This window comes from Nannobrachium achirus (assembly GCF_963921795.1).
Source record: "Nannobrachium achirus genome assembly, chromosome: 22".
Lineage (NCBI taxonomy): Eukaryota > Metazoa > Chordata > Actinopteri > Myctophiformes > Myctophidae > Nannobrachium > Nannobrachium achirus.
The window spans coordinates 3736094-3753188 of record NC_137829.1 but is presented as its reverse complement, the minus strand read 5'-3'; the positions used below and the strand labels follow the sequence as shown (position 1 = coordinate 3753188).

Sequence of the window (17095 nt, the reverse complement as noted above, 5' to 3'; positions counted from 1 at the left end):
AGAACGGTTCACTTCAGAGGGGTCCAAGTTTTCATTTGGCACAAAGAATAGCTCAGAGATGGTCTGAGTCCCCTTCAGGGGCTGAAAACACCCCAAAAACTCAATTGTAATTTTCAATTCCTAATATGAACAACATCATAGGAGCCAGCTCGCGTCCCTGTTCCAAGACAAACATTTGGTGAAACTAGCAGATCACTGTTCTTTCCCTCTCTCTCTTTAGTTTAGTTTGTTAGTATTGTTCACCCTACAAGAACATACAGAAGGGTATATATACTCTAGTAAAGAGAAAAACACTTTGATTGTAACGGTACTAATGCTAAAATAACGCTACACTGAATGTTGTGTGATCACATGCATAATAAATATCGTATAATATTATATAAACAATAAAGATATCGTTTGGATAGGACCCGGTCAGCCAAGGGCCTGTGGGGAGTCTCCATTCACACATGCAGTAATAGTGGAAGTGGTAGTAATGTCAGGTTTTATTCGACTTCATCAGCCTGCTGCATCATAAACAGCACAACAACACATTCTTTTTTAGTTTGTAGTTTAAAGTAATTTTTGACATTTGTTTATGTGGCTGCATGTTTAGTGAGATTCAAAATAAACTTTACAAACGAGATGTACTGCAACTAAGAACAAAGCAGCAATAGATCAAATGATCCTGATAAACACATAATGGGCCTTGGGGTAATTTAAATCATGGGTGCATTAAAAGTCCAACTACATAATGCATGAGTTGGGGAGAAGCAGAAGGTGAGAGGAAAAGGAATAAAATGATACATTTCTACCCAATGTGTGCGACACACACACACACACACACACACACACACACACACACACACACACACACACACACACACACACACACACACACACACACACACACACACACACACACACACACACACTCACACACCGACAGCAGAGGAAACCATGGTAAGGCACCAACTTGCTCAATGGAAGCAGTTAAGGGTTCAGTGTCTTGCTCAAGGACTTTACAATAAGCAGCCTAGGAGTAGCCAGGGATCGAACCGGGGACCTTTCGATTCCATGCCACGCTCTTACTCCTGAGCCACTACTGCACCTCATGGGGAAGCGTGATGCAGAGTGCAGCCATAGAAATGTTTCATGAGGATAAAATAAGGAGTGCTGAGCTTATATTCTCAGTTATATAAGCTCAGTCACGCTTCATTAGGCGGTTGCATTACACAGTAGACAGGCTGCTAACAGCGACACTGCATCCGAATTTCACAACGCTTAGACCTGCATCTAATTACGGTTTGAAATAAGTGGGGTTTTTGCCCTTTGCCGCCGACCTATTGATCCTTTGTGTTCTCATCAGCTGACGGCTGCATTTTGTATGTTAATCTACTAATCAAATGATGGTGCTGTCAATTACGTTATGTGTTATGTATGTAAAATTATGAATTGAATAATCGATCGACAAGAAATGAAAGATGATGATGGATTCAGTAATGTATCATGTTTTACAACTTCAATAAAATGTGAATGCTTGTGTTTGTTGAATATTATCAAAAACACAGAAAAGTTAGGTTTATGATTGATGTTTGTTTCCGTATAAATTGTTATGAGCATTTACACAACTATTCACCATTCAGTGTATGGTCCAAATCAATGGGTTTCAACTGATTGTAAGAGAGGAACCTCCATCTTGACTAAGAATCAACCTGAGGATGACTGTTGTGTCTGGTGGGGAAGGGATATGGGCTAAGATTAGGTTGTTTTTCTTTCCTCGAGTTGCACAGAGACTGTCTATTCTTGGCTATATAGTGGTGGACAGGGACCGTCTCAAATCATTTTCCGGTTTCAGCATGGCCCTGTACTTATTCTTCAGATGCTGTATAGTCCATGGGCCATACGAGTTGTCGGTATCAAAAAGGTGGCAAAGGTTACCATGCATTTTATAAAAGCTCTATATCTGTAGATTATATTTTGGTATGATAACCCTTTCTTAGACACAGCTAAATTGGTGTTATCAGCCGCTAGATGTGTTGTCCCATTAACTTTACATTACAGGGAAAAAAAGCAAAAAATGAATCTGCTTTAAGTAGCATATGAGGGGTCAAACTAGGGGGTTTTCATGATGCTGAATCCATTGCAAGCATCTGTTTTGCACAAAAAACATTCCTTGGGCTATAAACTGTTCCACAAGACTATGGTTTAGTGATGAAAAGTGATGAGTCATCACTTTTCACACTTTTGTGGGGGCTGTTTTAGCCCCAGGAATGTTTTTCGTGCAAAACGGATGCTTGCAATGGATTCAGCATCATGAAAACCCCCTAGTTTGACCCCTCTTATGCTACTTAAAGCAGATTAATTTTTAGCTTTTTTTCCCTGTAATGTAAAGTTAATGGGACACCAACTCTAGCGGCTGATAACACCAATTTAGCTGTGTCTAAGAAAGGGTTATCATACCAAAATATAATCTACAGATATAGAGCTTTTCAAAAATGCATGGTAACCTTTGCCACCTTTTTGATACCGACAACTCGTATGGCCCATGGACTAGTATGTCAGTGTGAAAAAACACTCTCCCAGAGATATGCAGTTGTAAAAGGTAAATAATACACATCTGTGATCTGTTCCTGTAAACTGAATTCTGCTTGACAACTCAACCAGAACTTCAGGACATGTTTCATACACGTGAAACGTGACAGTCTGTGGATCTTAACAACCTGCTCTGCTTCTCTAGTACTTTTGGAACTGAAGCACGTGCCTCCTCAAATGACCACTCATAAATAATAATAACGTATTTAATTCCACTGTCCTTCTTTCTACAGAATAAACCAAAATAAAACATTGTGGGGGAAAACAAAAAACACATTACTGAATGCATGGCTAGGGACCACATGCAATGCCTTAAACAGACCACAAGTGGTCTACAGACCACCTGTTAACAAACCCTGGTGACTGGTCAACCCATATCTGAATCTAAAGGTATCCTTACATACCGGTATTAGGAGTGTGACGAATAAACCATGCAAAATTGTGTCACAAATATTTCACATCAAACTATTAATTTGGTTATGACTCATTCATACAGGTATATGCTTCTACTTGCGGTAACAAAATTTTGAAACACAGAAGCACAAAGCTCTATATTCTAATTCTAATCATTATTATAGTTTGGTATCCGTCTCTCCTGCTCTTTCTTTAGTAAACAGAAAATACATTTTCAGGTGGCTTGCCAATTTCATCCGATCAAGAGAGAAAATCCATTTATCAGCTTAGTTCTTTTTGGCGTATTCCAGTTCCAATAATGTCTGCTCATTGTTTTGTTTTTTGTTCAGTCAGTAGGATCCAACAGCAACACAGAAATGTGTGTTGGGAGGAACCAATTGGCATAACGACTAAATTGGGGAGAAAAAGCGAGTAAAAAATAATTGGCTACTCTAACTTTTAAGAATAAAAAAATAAACTGTATAATGACATTTCCAACGCCAGGTTGAACTTTGTTATGAATAACTGAAGTGAGCTGAAATGAGATTAACTGAGATGAAATGAACTGGACTAGAGTGGAGTAAACCTGTCATCAAATGTCAATGATCTTGTCAAACGAACAGCAACAACTGAAAATGTCAAACCTGGTCAATATCTCCCCTCAAAGCAGCTAAAGTTATTGCTCAGAAAAAAGATTTCATTTAAATTATTCATCCAGGTCTTGCCTGTCCACCCACGTCTGCTCCATCATAGCCTCGTTTCGGTAAACTGTTGCAGGTCAATATGCCAGGTCATTATGTATATCTTCACTGTTGGGACAAACAATAGCAAACAGTAGCAACAATAGCAATGCATGACAGGGGTGTTGTTTGGGTCATCAGGGCAACTGCCACCCCCTAGTGTTCACATTTAACTTTAAATTCAGTTATTTTATGCATGTCATCCCCAACTCTGAATTGTTTTAGCAGATTAATCTGTTGCCCGTCCATCTACATGTGCCACATGAACCACTTTCAACGTGGCATCCATATTATGGGAATGTCATTATAGGTGAACAGTAACACTTTCAAACATTTTATCTTTTTGCCCCCAAACAAATAGCGAAAATTGTTGATCTACAAGCTCTCACCGTGTCGCTTGGCGGCGTGAGAGCTTGTAGATCCACTATTTTCGAAACGGTGGGTCTTTTTTTTGACACCCCCTATGTCATCCTGACATTGCGCCTCTGGTGCATAATGACATGCCAAAAATAAGGTCAACAGCTCGAAAGTATATATCTGTCTGTGGGTTTTGTAAATAGTGAACCAATGAAAAGTATTAAGAAGAACTTACTGTATTTACCGATCTTTACTGACAAGGCAGAACACACATGTTGGTGTGTCTGGACTTTTAACATTTACATTTAACACAGAGAAGAGGCATGAGAACGTGCGCGTGCACGCACGCACGCACACACGCACACACGCACGCACGCACGCACGCACACACACACACACGTGTGCACACACGCACACACACACACACGCACACACACACACACACACACACACACACACACACACACACACATTTAATGTTGGGGACATTAAAACATGTGTTGTCAATATTGTTAAAAAGACAGTTATTTACAATTGTATTACTATTTTTTAACCCCAAACCTAAATGCTTAATCCTAACCCTGGTCCCATGTTGAATCCTTTACTAATAGTAACCTCAGCTGTACACGCCATGGAAATGACCCTTTCCCTCATGGGAACCTGCAAATGTGCCCATATTTAAAGTTTGTCTGGTCTTACTATTCTTGTAGATACGCACACACACACACGCGCGCACACACACACACACACACACACGCACACGCACACGCACACGCGCACACACACACGCACGCACACGCACAATGATGAAGGAGAGATGAGTTGCTCCTAGTACTCTCTCTGTCTCTCTCTCTCTCTCTCTCAACCCCGAACCCTCCCACCCAGCTTGATATCAATTAACAGCGTGCCCATCATACTTTGCCTTACCTTGCCCTGTCACTTCCTCCTGCGTGCGTCCACTGAGAGTGAGAGGCTTCAGTGCAGGCTGCAGCGTGCTGTGTGGTCACCGCTGGGCTGCACAGCATGCATGGTCTGCACAACATCCACTGTACGGCACACGCAGCGCCCGACGACAACTCCTCCTCAGCCCACAACACGGACTCCGAGAAGTGGGTCACTGATGACAGAGGCAGGCCCGCGAGAAACCTGGCATCCAGGCATGACTGCACCTTTCTCTCTGCAGCTTGCTGCTATCCACACAAGGAATTCCACTGGTACCCGGTGGGAAACAAATCCATGAGGCTGCTACATACGCACGCACACACACACACACACACACGCAACGATGGAGGAGAGAGAGGAGTTGCTCCTAGTCAAAAGATAAACCAGCACACAGCAAGCATCACTGTCTCAGTCAACGATTCTCTCCTTCCTTCTCTCTCCGCCTGATTCACTGCTCTATCGCTCTATTTCTGTCTTTCCCTCTCATGCTCACTCATACTTCCACATCATTGCTCCCTCTCTCTCTCTCTCTCTCTCTGTGTGTTTCTCTCTCTCTCTCTCTTTCAGCCCCCGTGCCCTGCAGTGGATGTTAACATGTGTTCTGGGGTGGGGGATGGGCTGACTGCTGACTTCATAGGTGGCACACAGCAGCGCTCTGCTTCCTGCACGGAGAGGGTTCAAGATGCCACTGACTGCGCCAGCGCTGTGTTTGGGGACGCCGCAGCGCGCCACTCTGACCGCCAGGGCAGAACACCACAGCAGCTGGACTCAGAGAACGTCAAGTGGCCTCATCCCCCCCCCCTCCCCCCAGAATTATCCTGCCGTGGCTTCTTTTCTAAAATCATTTTTTATTTAATGAAACACTGTACGCCATCTCGACCAATGGCGGATCGGTTTGAATTATGTGACAAACCATCTCAGCAAATGGGGGGGCTCCTAGGAGGGAAGGAGGGTGAACTGTGACAATGCGATGTGGCGCGTGATGACGCATTACCATGATAAAATCACTGTCAGCTTACTATATCCAAAGCACTGCCGATTAATCAAGGGGGGGGGACGGGGGGTTTACGAGGGTGTTTTTTTATGATCCAGATTAACACTTCCACCTGCCGCGAAGGAGGGAAGATTTGAGACACATAGAGGGGGGAGGCAGAGATGGAGGGGATGGAGACAGACGGAGAGAGAGAGAGAGATACATCATAGAGAGAGACAATGAGAACAGAGAGAGAGATAGCAAGAGAGGAAGAGAGAGGGGGGGGGGACAAAGAGGGGGGGGGCTGAAAGCAGTGTAGGAGGAGAACAAGGAGGAGGAAAGAATGATAAAAAGGAGAGAGAGATGAGCACAAGAGAAAGGAAGAAAAGGGGAGCAGGAGGAAATGAGAAAGCAGAAAGAGAGCAAAGGACAGAAAGAGAGGGATATGTTTGTAGTATTTTTAGAAGGAATAAGCTCCTCTATTTCTGTACCGTGTCACATGACCTCCCTGCAGGCTGAGACATATCAAATGAATATCATATCATGTCTTCATCACCGATCTACACAAGAATACCACGATGACTTTTATCATGCAAAGGAGATTTAGAAAGCTTCCGAGAGATTTAAAGCCAAGCCAAACAGTAGTTCTTATGGAAATAAATAAATATTACAGATACATTTTTCTCTTGAAAATCTTTGTTGGGGGACAGTTAATCAAGGAAATTAAGTATTTAACAATCATTAGGGCAATTAGACGGAGCCACTTGACCAACGAGGTTAACTGAGACGGAGTGGATGAGGAGTGGATGAGGAGGGGGGGGGGTGGTAGAGAGGGAGTGGGAGAGAAAGACAGAGACAGAGATAGAGACAGAGATGGGGAGAGAAAGAGAAAGGGAGGGGTTAGGGAGTGTGGTGTAGAGGAAAATAAAGGGGGAGGGATCTTTTGAGAAAGATGTGATTGAATTGTGTTATTTATAGTTTTATTACCAAGGAAATAAAAACAAAGAGGGCTTGCTGGTCTACGGTGAGCTTAGGAATTACACAGGAAAATGGTCCACATGAAATGAAAGAAGTCCGCGCACTGTAGCTCCCTTAAGTGCAATGTATTGTCACCTCCACCAGCAAGCAGTGATGCTTTGAGCTAATGCATGTTAATGCTCTTCATCAGGCTGTTTTAGAAGTGTCCACATGGATAGCAGAATCTGAAAAAGAGTTTGCCTCATGGGGAATCTGTTCTGGTTCCCAGAAATGACACGGTCAGTTCCAATTAGGATAAGATTAGGATTAGAGGGGTTAGGGTTGGGGTTTGGATTAGGCATTTAGGGGCCTCGTTTTAAAAGGTTGGGTGAGGTGAGAGTTGGGGCCAGTAACATTGCTTTTGGAATATCAACAAAGATAGTAAGACGATCCTGTGTGTGTGTGTGTGTGTGTGTGTGTGTGTGTGTGTGTGTGTGTGTGTGTGTGTGTGTGTGTGTGTGTGTGTGTGTGTGTGTGTGTGTGTGTGTTAGGAACAGGTCACCCCTGGGCATATGTTGTGACCTAGATTAGGGCCTGATGCTCCCTCGCCCGGCAGGCTGTGTGTGTGTGTGTGTGTGTGTGTGTGTGTGTGTGTGTGTGTGTGTGTGTGTGTGTGTGTGTGTGTGTGTGTGTGTGTGTGTGTGCGCCATATATGAAATGTGCATGAATGTTTGGATCTGTGAGAGATAGAGAAAGGAGGGGGGTGATAGAAAATGGGAGTGGAATGGGGAGAGTGGAGAGCAGTGTGTGTGTGTGTGTGTGTGTGTGTGTGTGTGTGTGTGTGTGTGTGTGTGTGTGTGTGTGTGTGTGTGTGTGTGTGTTTGCGTGTGTGTGCGAGTGACCCAGCTGGATCAGGTACGAAGGGCTGAATGTGAACAGGGGAAGCAACAAGAAGATGATCATGAACAAACCAATGCTAATGCTGACTACACAGCATCTGCCTCACAACACACATCAAACAAACCCACCCAGAAAAACACAACATTATCCAGATCACAGCTAATTCACTCAGATATAAAAAAGTAGGCAAGAACAATCTCTTTCCCCAGCTCATCCACTTAAAGCCTGTTCCCAGTGTTGCCCCAGGGCTCTATACTAGGTCTGCTTCTTTTCCCGCTCAACATCACATTTCTTTGCCGAAGTAGCTGCTCCACAAGCTGACAGCGCGTCACGCGACGCGTTGTGACGCAGAACTGCCATTTTTGCAGAATGTTCACCCCAGAATAGGGACACTATAGGTTTCATGTGGTTAACCCGCTTAACCGAATGGCATTCACTCTCTCTATCTAGCGTCGGTTCTGAACGTCATTATATGACCTTTTCCATTACTGTACCACACTACACTACATCTCTATTGTCCAAGGCAAGCTAGCATCAGCTCATGTGTACACTTTAGCTTTCAAATCCATACAACCTTACAATATGGACGGACTCCTTTTCAGTGTATTATACTGTGCTTATGTAAGACATGACTAGAATCATTTCGCCCCAGTTCCACTGTCCCGTCCCCAGGCCAAATTCCCCTGCATGTCATCAAACGGTTACTGTGCCACACAATTTACACTTTGTATAGACAGTACAATAAGCCTTGCTCTGACCGCCAGGCAGAGGCAATTGAGCCATTATGTGGGTAATAAATAAATAAATATTCTTTGTTTCTTGACCACAAACGTTAAAAATGTAATTTAGATAGCATGTTATTTAGACAGACCTGTTATTCTATAGTTGCAATTAGGGCTGTCACAATTATTACATAATCGTCTCATCGTGATTATTTTACATAATCGTGATTATTTTTTATAATCGTCATAATCGTTTCCATGTCAAAAATAGTGGAAATAGCAGATCTACAAGCTCACAACGCGTCGCGACGCGTTGTGAGCTTGTAGATCGGCTATTTCCCACTATCAATGTTCTTTTTTAAGTATAAAGTTGTCAAATATGTCAGTAATTTCTCTGTATATTTAGGTTATGTGTCATATCTACCATGTGTAACTTCAAAGCCTAAAAGCCAAACAGAAATGTAATTATCAACGTCAAAAACACAATTAAATCGTTAATCGCCAATTATTTGAGTGACAATTAATCGTCATGTAAAATGTTACACCGTGACAGCCCTAGTTGCAATGTACAGATAGTTATTTAATTAGCATACTTTTTAGACAGATGCTAGAGGTTCATGGTTTGTCTGCCTGGTATCCTACCTAGACTAGTTCTCTTGAGGCACAACACTGTCTCTCTGCGATCAGTGATTATTAACCTTGCTTATATACTGTAAGTGTGGTTGCTATAGGCAACACACTATTGTTCTAGGTCAGAGAACTTTTATGCCAGCTAAAGTAAGCCTGGTTTTTGTTAACCTGTTAACTGAAGTTATCTATCTGGGTTGTAAGGCCAGATATCTTGGACAATATGATGTCCAATCAGACAGGATTGGTCATGCTTCACTTGACATTACAATATATAATATAAACGCTAGGACGGAAATCATTTCCCAGATTCCTCAATTGCGACTCGTGTCAGTGCAACCACACTTGCAATTTCCCCAGAATTGCACCTTTCTAGTTGTAAGTCACTGACAAATGCCTACATTGTAAAATGTAATAAATAATTGGATATTTTAATTAAGGGAAGTCATTGGTCATAACAAGAACGTATTCAGTTTGGTTCCCCATGACTAATGTTCTCCTCAAGATGCTGCCGTAGATGACCTCGTTAATGACTTGTTTTAAAAAAAAACATCTTTGTGACTAACAGACAGTGACTCTACCACAGAGCTATGTGTACTGCTGCTGGTAAATAAATGAGAAGAATCATCATTAAGGAGTCGTCAGTGTAAACACTGTTTCCTATTTATCCCCAAACAGGAAACAGTCATACAACATGCTCTGACTCCACTTCCTGCTTGGCCGTTGGCTGTTTAGAGATGAGTGGACTGATGACCCATGACCTCTGCAGAGTCTCATACAAAGCAGTTTTCCCACATCTGTCATATCTAGACAGGCAGTGAGCATTGCCAAGATGTGTTCTGGGTTATTTAATCTGTCTCACAAACAGATTAAATAAACAAATCTAGGGCCACATCACTTTAATTAATAAGTTCTTTAGAGAAAATGGATTTGAAATTCTTATAGTGTACACGCACGCACGCACGCACGCACGCACGCACGCACGCACACACACACACACACACACACGCACACGCACACGCACACGCACACACACACACACAGCATAGTATAAGTAAAACGTAATAATATTTATTTAAAATATCCTTTATTAAACACAATTAGAAAATAGTGTTAACGAAATATGCTCAGTTGTAATTTCACAGTACATCTGCCTTATATAAGAGATTAGATTTCAGTCTGTTTCAGTTCTGTTCTGTTGTGTAATCATATTATCAAATTAAATAACAAGCAAGCACAGCTGGCTCAAAGTAACACAGTATAATGAATGGAGAGTTGACTAAGGAACTGTAACTAATGCCACCATAGGAAAACTATTTTATTGTGTCTAACAGCACAAACAAACTGTTAAATATGTTTTGATGTAAATTAGTGATATTCATTTGCATGTTCAAAACCCTTGTTGGAAATTACGAATGATTACTTGTGTTTTTGCTTTTTTCTCCAAATGTATGTTGTTATATGTTAGTCCTGATACGAAAGTTAAAGAGTCCACAATAGCCAAATGGGCAATTGTTACTTCTGAGGTTTAGATCATTAATGTGCAAAGAGGAATTTTCCTGTGAATGCATGACATGAAATCAATGAAATGTTGAAATTGATATCTTAATTGAGTACTTGTGCTGATGATAAAAGTCCTCTTTTGTATTTAATTAAAATCTTTAAAGTGGATCTAGAGTTGACCAACAGTAATGTGTGACTGTTTCTTTAAACAAATGGAAAAATCAATGTTAATGATTTTAGCAGCAAACACTAATTGTGTATAGACTAAGTAAAAGGTATTGGGCAATAGTGTTATGGAGGTTAATACAGTCCACAGTAGATTGAGTACTAGTGCTGCTAAAGAATCCTCAGTCTCAGTATCAACAAATGTAAACAATTAAAGGAAGACATTATAATTAAACTCTTACAGGGCAGCAGATTGATTAGACTGATTAACCACTCATAAGCCCTATTTTATATATTGTTGTACAACATTGTCACAACGATGCCTTACAAAAACATTGCAATCTACAGGCTTGCAATGTGAAGCATTGTGAGCTCGCAGATCTGCTATTTTCAATATTCTTTGAGAAAAAATATAAATATCAACTCAATTATTTTTTATAACTGATTAAATCAATTACTTTATTTGCACCCATAAACTCTTATATCTGAGAATAAAAACGTGCTGATCGGCTTCTTCAAAGGGCTTCTACATGCGCATCCTTCGCTGGTCTTTCCAGAACTCCGCGATATCATTCAGCAGAGCTCCCTCTGCTAGAGACCTACACTCTGTGGGGGTGAAGCCCACCAGTGCAGTGGCCTTCGTGGCCACGCCCTGCCTCCCCGCCAGCTCTGACACTCTCGCCGTGATGGCAGAAGCCGGAGCGTGGCAGTAAGGTTCACCACCGATGCTGAAAGTGGGCCAGGGTTCGGCCGTGCTCTCGGGTGGACTCCCCTTCACGCTCTCCACGTTGCAGGCGATCTCCACGGCGCCCTCGTGAGGCAGTGCCAGAACCTGCACCCCGGGCAGGCCCCCCGAGGTGGACTCTCTGATGGCTGCAGCGATGCTGCGCCCCAGAGCCATGTCCTGGGTATCGATGGTGACGTTGCAGTTCATCACATAGGGGCTGGCCCCCACGCCTGCAAGTCACCAGAGAAGTCAAAGGTTAAAGCCTCTTCCGATAAGCCTCTTGCCGACCTACAAGCTCACAACGCGTAGCATCTGCAATGTGAGCTTGTAGGTCAGATATTTTCAGCAATTGACGCGATTTTACGACGGAGCATATATTAGGCTTAACAGCTTGGATAGTGGAGAAATGGTCTGGTTACCTTTTAGAAATGACAATGACAATATTAACAACATATTAATATATGGCATCATATGCATGTTATTGTATCTTGGTTTCTGTCGGGTGGTAACCGTGTATGGCATAGCTAACACATTTCACATATTCAATATTAACTCTCTGGCTGTGAAAGCACTGTGTGAATATATTAGGGTTAGGGTCACTGTACGTTATAGGTTTCATGTGGTAAACCCGTTTTGTAGATAGGGCAGGTGTAAATACGATTTATCTTCTTCCTGCTCCTTTTCATTTATGGAATTTGTAAATAAAGGACAAGAAAAAAGTAAATTAATGTAATCATGTAAAAAACAGTTAATCTAGAGGCTGAAAAACTGCCAAAAGGGCACGCACATCCAAGGCCATATAGGCTGGGTACTGGACTAATCAAATGTATACAGGTAAGAAATAAAAGAGTCCGCACACCAATTTGATGCTCCCAAAGCTTAAGATTTACTTGTGGTAACATTTCGAGCCTAACGGCTCTTCATCATGTAAAAATCACACCCAATGTGAAGTGAGCGGTGGTCGTGCTTGCATAACATCTTCAGACTAGGATTTAAGTCTAGGATGTACAGGCTATGCTACATACACACATTTTGCTATGGCAAAACGCTGAGGAAAAAGGCTACGGACACACACACACAGCTACGGACAAACACACATTTTGCTATGGCAAAACGCTGAGGAAAAAGGCTACAGACATACGACATATGACATCACTAGACAAACATGATGCTACGCACACACATTTTACTATGGCCAAATGCTGAGGAAAAGGGCTACGGACACACGCACAGCCACTTATAGGAGCGGTTTGCACCGCTCAAAAACCATAACTAGAAAGCCGCAATTGGAAATTGCAAGTGTGGTTGCCGACAGGACTATATTCTGCAGCAAGCTAACTGTCATATGAAGCTCGACCAATGATCAAGCTAGCACCAGTCCCATTGATTCCTAGCCTCGCGTAGCCAGGCTTTACTCATCTCCGAAGAGAAAAGCCTGGTGACAATAGAAGGCAGAAGGCGTTCAACTTCCGCCGTGAGAATTTCACCGGAAGCTGTATTTTTTTCATAGTGCGGTGTTCCTGCAAACGTATTCCCTGCACGAAAAAATCTGGTCTACGTCTCCTGCTCCGTCGCCGTCGGTTGCGCTCGCAATAAACAATATACAAACAAAAACATTGATTCAAGCAATGTTACACCTATGAAGAGCGAGTTAAGAGCTACAATCTATTTTAGTTTTTTCGCTAGGGAATGTAAACAGACCCGCACCACATGACGTAACGTCCGTTAAACGCAGCACTTCCGCTAGAAATCTTGGAACACACCGGAAGGCATATTGTCTACAGGGTGATTGATTCCCCATGAAGGTAAAAACCCATTCACAAATAAAGTTTATCTAGAAGAATAAATAAAGTTTCCCCAGGACTACAATGTGCTGTTGGGCAACCACACTAATAAAGATGAAATTAAATGAAATTGCACATACTTAAGCCCGTATCAGAGTGTACGGTGGAGAGCTATCCACCGGTGGAGAGCTTTCCACCTCAAGTCAGAAAATAAGTGCAGGACATCATAGTCACGGGGCCCACGGTGAAGTCCTTTACCCCTCCCTCTGGTTCAGACGCAAACTACCCCGTCTAGACCGGTTCAGGTCGACCAATCAGTGAACGGGGTGTAGAGCCTGTCTGTCTGATAGTAAAAACAGAGAGATGTGTCGGGACTCGCGGTGGAAAGCTCTCCACCGCGAGGAATGACGTAACGTTGTAGTTTCATGACTCAAAAAGACTCGAAAAGACTACACCGCGGTGTAAAGCCTTCCACCGCCCAGGCGACTATGACGTCGGCTTTAGCAGGCACAATACACAGTGTGTAGTTATACAAGTACACAGGGTGAATATATACTAGTATGTACAGCACACAGTGTGAGGGTGTTCTTACCCGTGAGGCCGTATCTTGTCTGGGGCTGTGGACCCACATCGGGCCTGATGGCCTGCATGTCTGCGGTCTTGTTGAACCAGCCCATGTCCTTCCTCCGCTGGGCCAGGCCCCGTTGAAGAGGACAGTCAGCCCAGCCGAACAGGAACGCGCTGGTCCCCTGTACGCGCTCAGTAAGCCCCTCGGCCACCGCTGTTCCCCAATAACAGAGGATTGGTTCGGTTGTTTGTTTATGTATTTATTTATGGTTGAATGATTGATTAGTTTGAGGCATTCATGCTACAGGAAATAGAAGGCAGATATATATATATATATATATATATATATATATATATATATATATATATATATATATATATGTCACGGTTTTTTTTGCGTCTCAGAGAATTAGAGAAACGGAGCGCTTGCCGTGCCGCACAGGGCGGAACAAGCGGTCGCCACAACAACGTCCTCCAGGCGGAGCCACTCGATTGTCCACGACATTGCAAGCGGCGCGAAGGCCAGCGGAGCCGTGGTGAATGCAATCGTTATATTTATGCCCAGGCCGTAAGGCCTGGGCAAGCCCACGATAAACGCCCTGTCCAAGTGACTACAATGGAGCTAATGGCTAAGCTAGGCTAGGCTAGGCTAGTAAATAAAGAAAGAGAGTCGCAAACGAGTGACGTCAGTGCCTTCACTATTGAATGGCTGCGTCGCCATCTGGTGGTGATTAGTGTGTGGTGAACTACAAAACGAGCGCTCTTACCGAGGTCTCCCTGAGTTACCCAGTTACCCTGTAACATATATATATAATCCCCAAAATGTGATTAATGATTATTGAAGGGATATTCCACTTTCAACAGGGAGCAGTGGTAGGGCCTCTCTCCACATACACACCCATTGTAACTTCAAACTCCATTTTAACCTTGATAGATTCATTAAAAACACCCATTATTCTTTCTGGTGACTCATACTACCCTCCTAATACGTGAGCAGGCTGTGTTTTTTCGATAACTTTTTTCCATTTATTTTTAATAATTATTTGGGAAAATGGAAAAAATGAAATACAAAAAAATAATTGTTAAAGATAAATGAAAAAACATATCGAAAAAACACGGCCTGCTCACATATTTGGAGGGTAGTATGAGTCACCAGACAAAATAATGGGTGTTTTTAATGAATCTATCACGGTTAAAATGAAGTTTGAAGTTACAATGTGTGTGTGTGGGGAGAGGCCTTGGGCTTGGAGGGCCTGGTAACATTTACATCAAATATCTAATTATTCAATCAAGCTAATTAAAAACTGTTCAGGGTGTTCATAAAAGCCTGATTAGATGATAAAATTACCAAAAGTTTTTTTGAAAGTGAAAAATCCCTTTAAGTCATCTAGAGAATAATCTATTTGAAAATAATCGATGGTTGCAGCCCTAGATTGTTTCTCATTCATTTGCAGCCCAAAGCAGTAAAACAGGTGACCTCCTTGCAGTCAGAAGCACATGATCATGTCCGCACGTTTGCCCACGTTAACACACATCACAACATCAACACACACACCACACTGTGTTAACACACGCCAGAGAATAATGCCTAATCTATGGTAGGTGTCGATCGTCGGGAAATAAACGATCAATAAACTCACAACGCATGGCGGATGCAACAAGTTGTGAGCTTATAAATCTGCAATTCTTGGCACGCAAGATCGTCATACGACAGAGTATAAATCAGGCTAAAACACACCTGAGGTATGCTGGCTCATGCAGCACATGTACAGCCTATTACATGCATGCATGCATTGCCTGCAACATAACACTCATGTGGATAAATGTAAAGGCAATTAGAGCTCTTGCTAATTAGTATGGTACAATCACACAGCAGAGATAGACATGCAGGAGAGAGTAGGACTCTTGTAATTATTGCTTATGATAAACTAATGTGCAAGAAAAAGAGTGCTGAGTTGGCAGTATACCCTGTAGACCACCAGCTCCATATGGAAGTGAAGTCAATGTCAGCACATTAATTAAAGCATCTTCTGGATTAATGATGTTATCCATGATGGCATATTTCCTCAAGGACAGAACACTGAGAGACTTGATACAGTGTGTACTGTCCACAATTAATAATCTATATTCACACACAATTTATTTAACTGCCCTAAGCCCTATTTCAGAAATAGCGATCTACAAGCTCAAGCTTCCAGTTACGCTATTTAATTTTGCCTATAATGACATACCCAAAATAGGGAAGCCAGGTTGAAAGTGGTTGATATGTATTCAAACAATATGGAATTACTAATTCAAGAGTGCATGTGTTCTCCTGTCGCCTTTGTAGGTGTGCAAGAGACTTGCTCTTTACTAATTCAAATGTACCAAAAATGCCATCAACATTTGGAGTAGGAGTTCGAGAGCATTATGACTTGACATGGAAATTAAGCTGTTTTGTGTCAGATGCAATACAATTCTGGACACTAGTTTGTCCATCCCCTCTCCTGAGAACACGCTACTTATGAACTCTGGATACTTCAGGGGAGGCTAGCCATGCGTCTCCCCTGAAGTACCCTGAGTTTGTGCTATAACCTACTCTATAAGTCAACTCAACCTACAGGGCAATTTAACACACACGCAGTAATTATCACATATGCACGGCCAGACACGCCATGCGTTAACACATACTGTAGTACAGTATATACTGTACATAAAACTTAGAAGCGAGACACACACGACACTTCACCTCGAGCTGCCTTCGTGCAGTCATCAACTCCCACATCGTCGCCCAGTGGGTAGATGGGTACAAGGTCCACAGAACCCATACACGGGTGGACCCCCGTGTGAGCGCGCATGTCAATCAATCCACAGGCCTTCTCACACGCAGACAACACAGCCTCCTCTGGAACACATTCATGGACACAATAATACATTAATGACAGCACTCCTCTGTCCTCGTATCCCTTCTTGCCACCTATTTTGACAGATGCTACTGTTGATTACTTCAAATGTTTTTTGTTGTTTAGTTTGCCACAGTGAATTCAAACACACAACCTCTGTGGTGCAGTGGACTATATTCCACTCACCAGCAGTGCGCAGAATGTTGTTTAGACGGATCTTAGATGTCGACAGCACCTGGTATCCTAGATTCTATGAAGCAGCAGAAGCACTAATAAATTGTT

At 42.6% G+C, this 17095-nt stretch overlaps 1 protein-coding gene across 1 annotated transcript in view; it reads right to left on the bottom strand.

Annotated features, from left to right (window-relative positions):
• The window catches only part of LOC308308383 (nck-associated protein 5-like), a 104984-nt gene extending 88186 nt beyond the window's left edge, over positions 1-16798 (bottom strand). Inside the window, exon 1 of the mRNA XM_080753806.1 lies at positions 16660-16798. The gene's annotated coding sequence lies outside the window, so the exon portion shown is untranslated. The remainder of the gene's footprint in view (positions 1-16659) is intronic.
• Between the last annotated feature and the right edge of the window lie 297 nt (positions 16799-17095).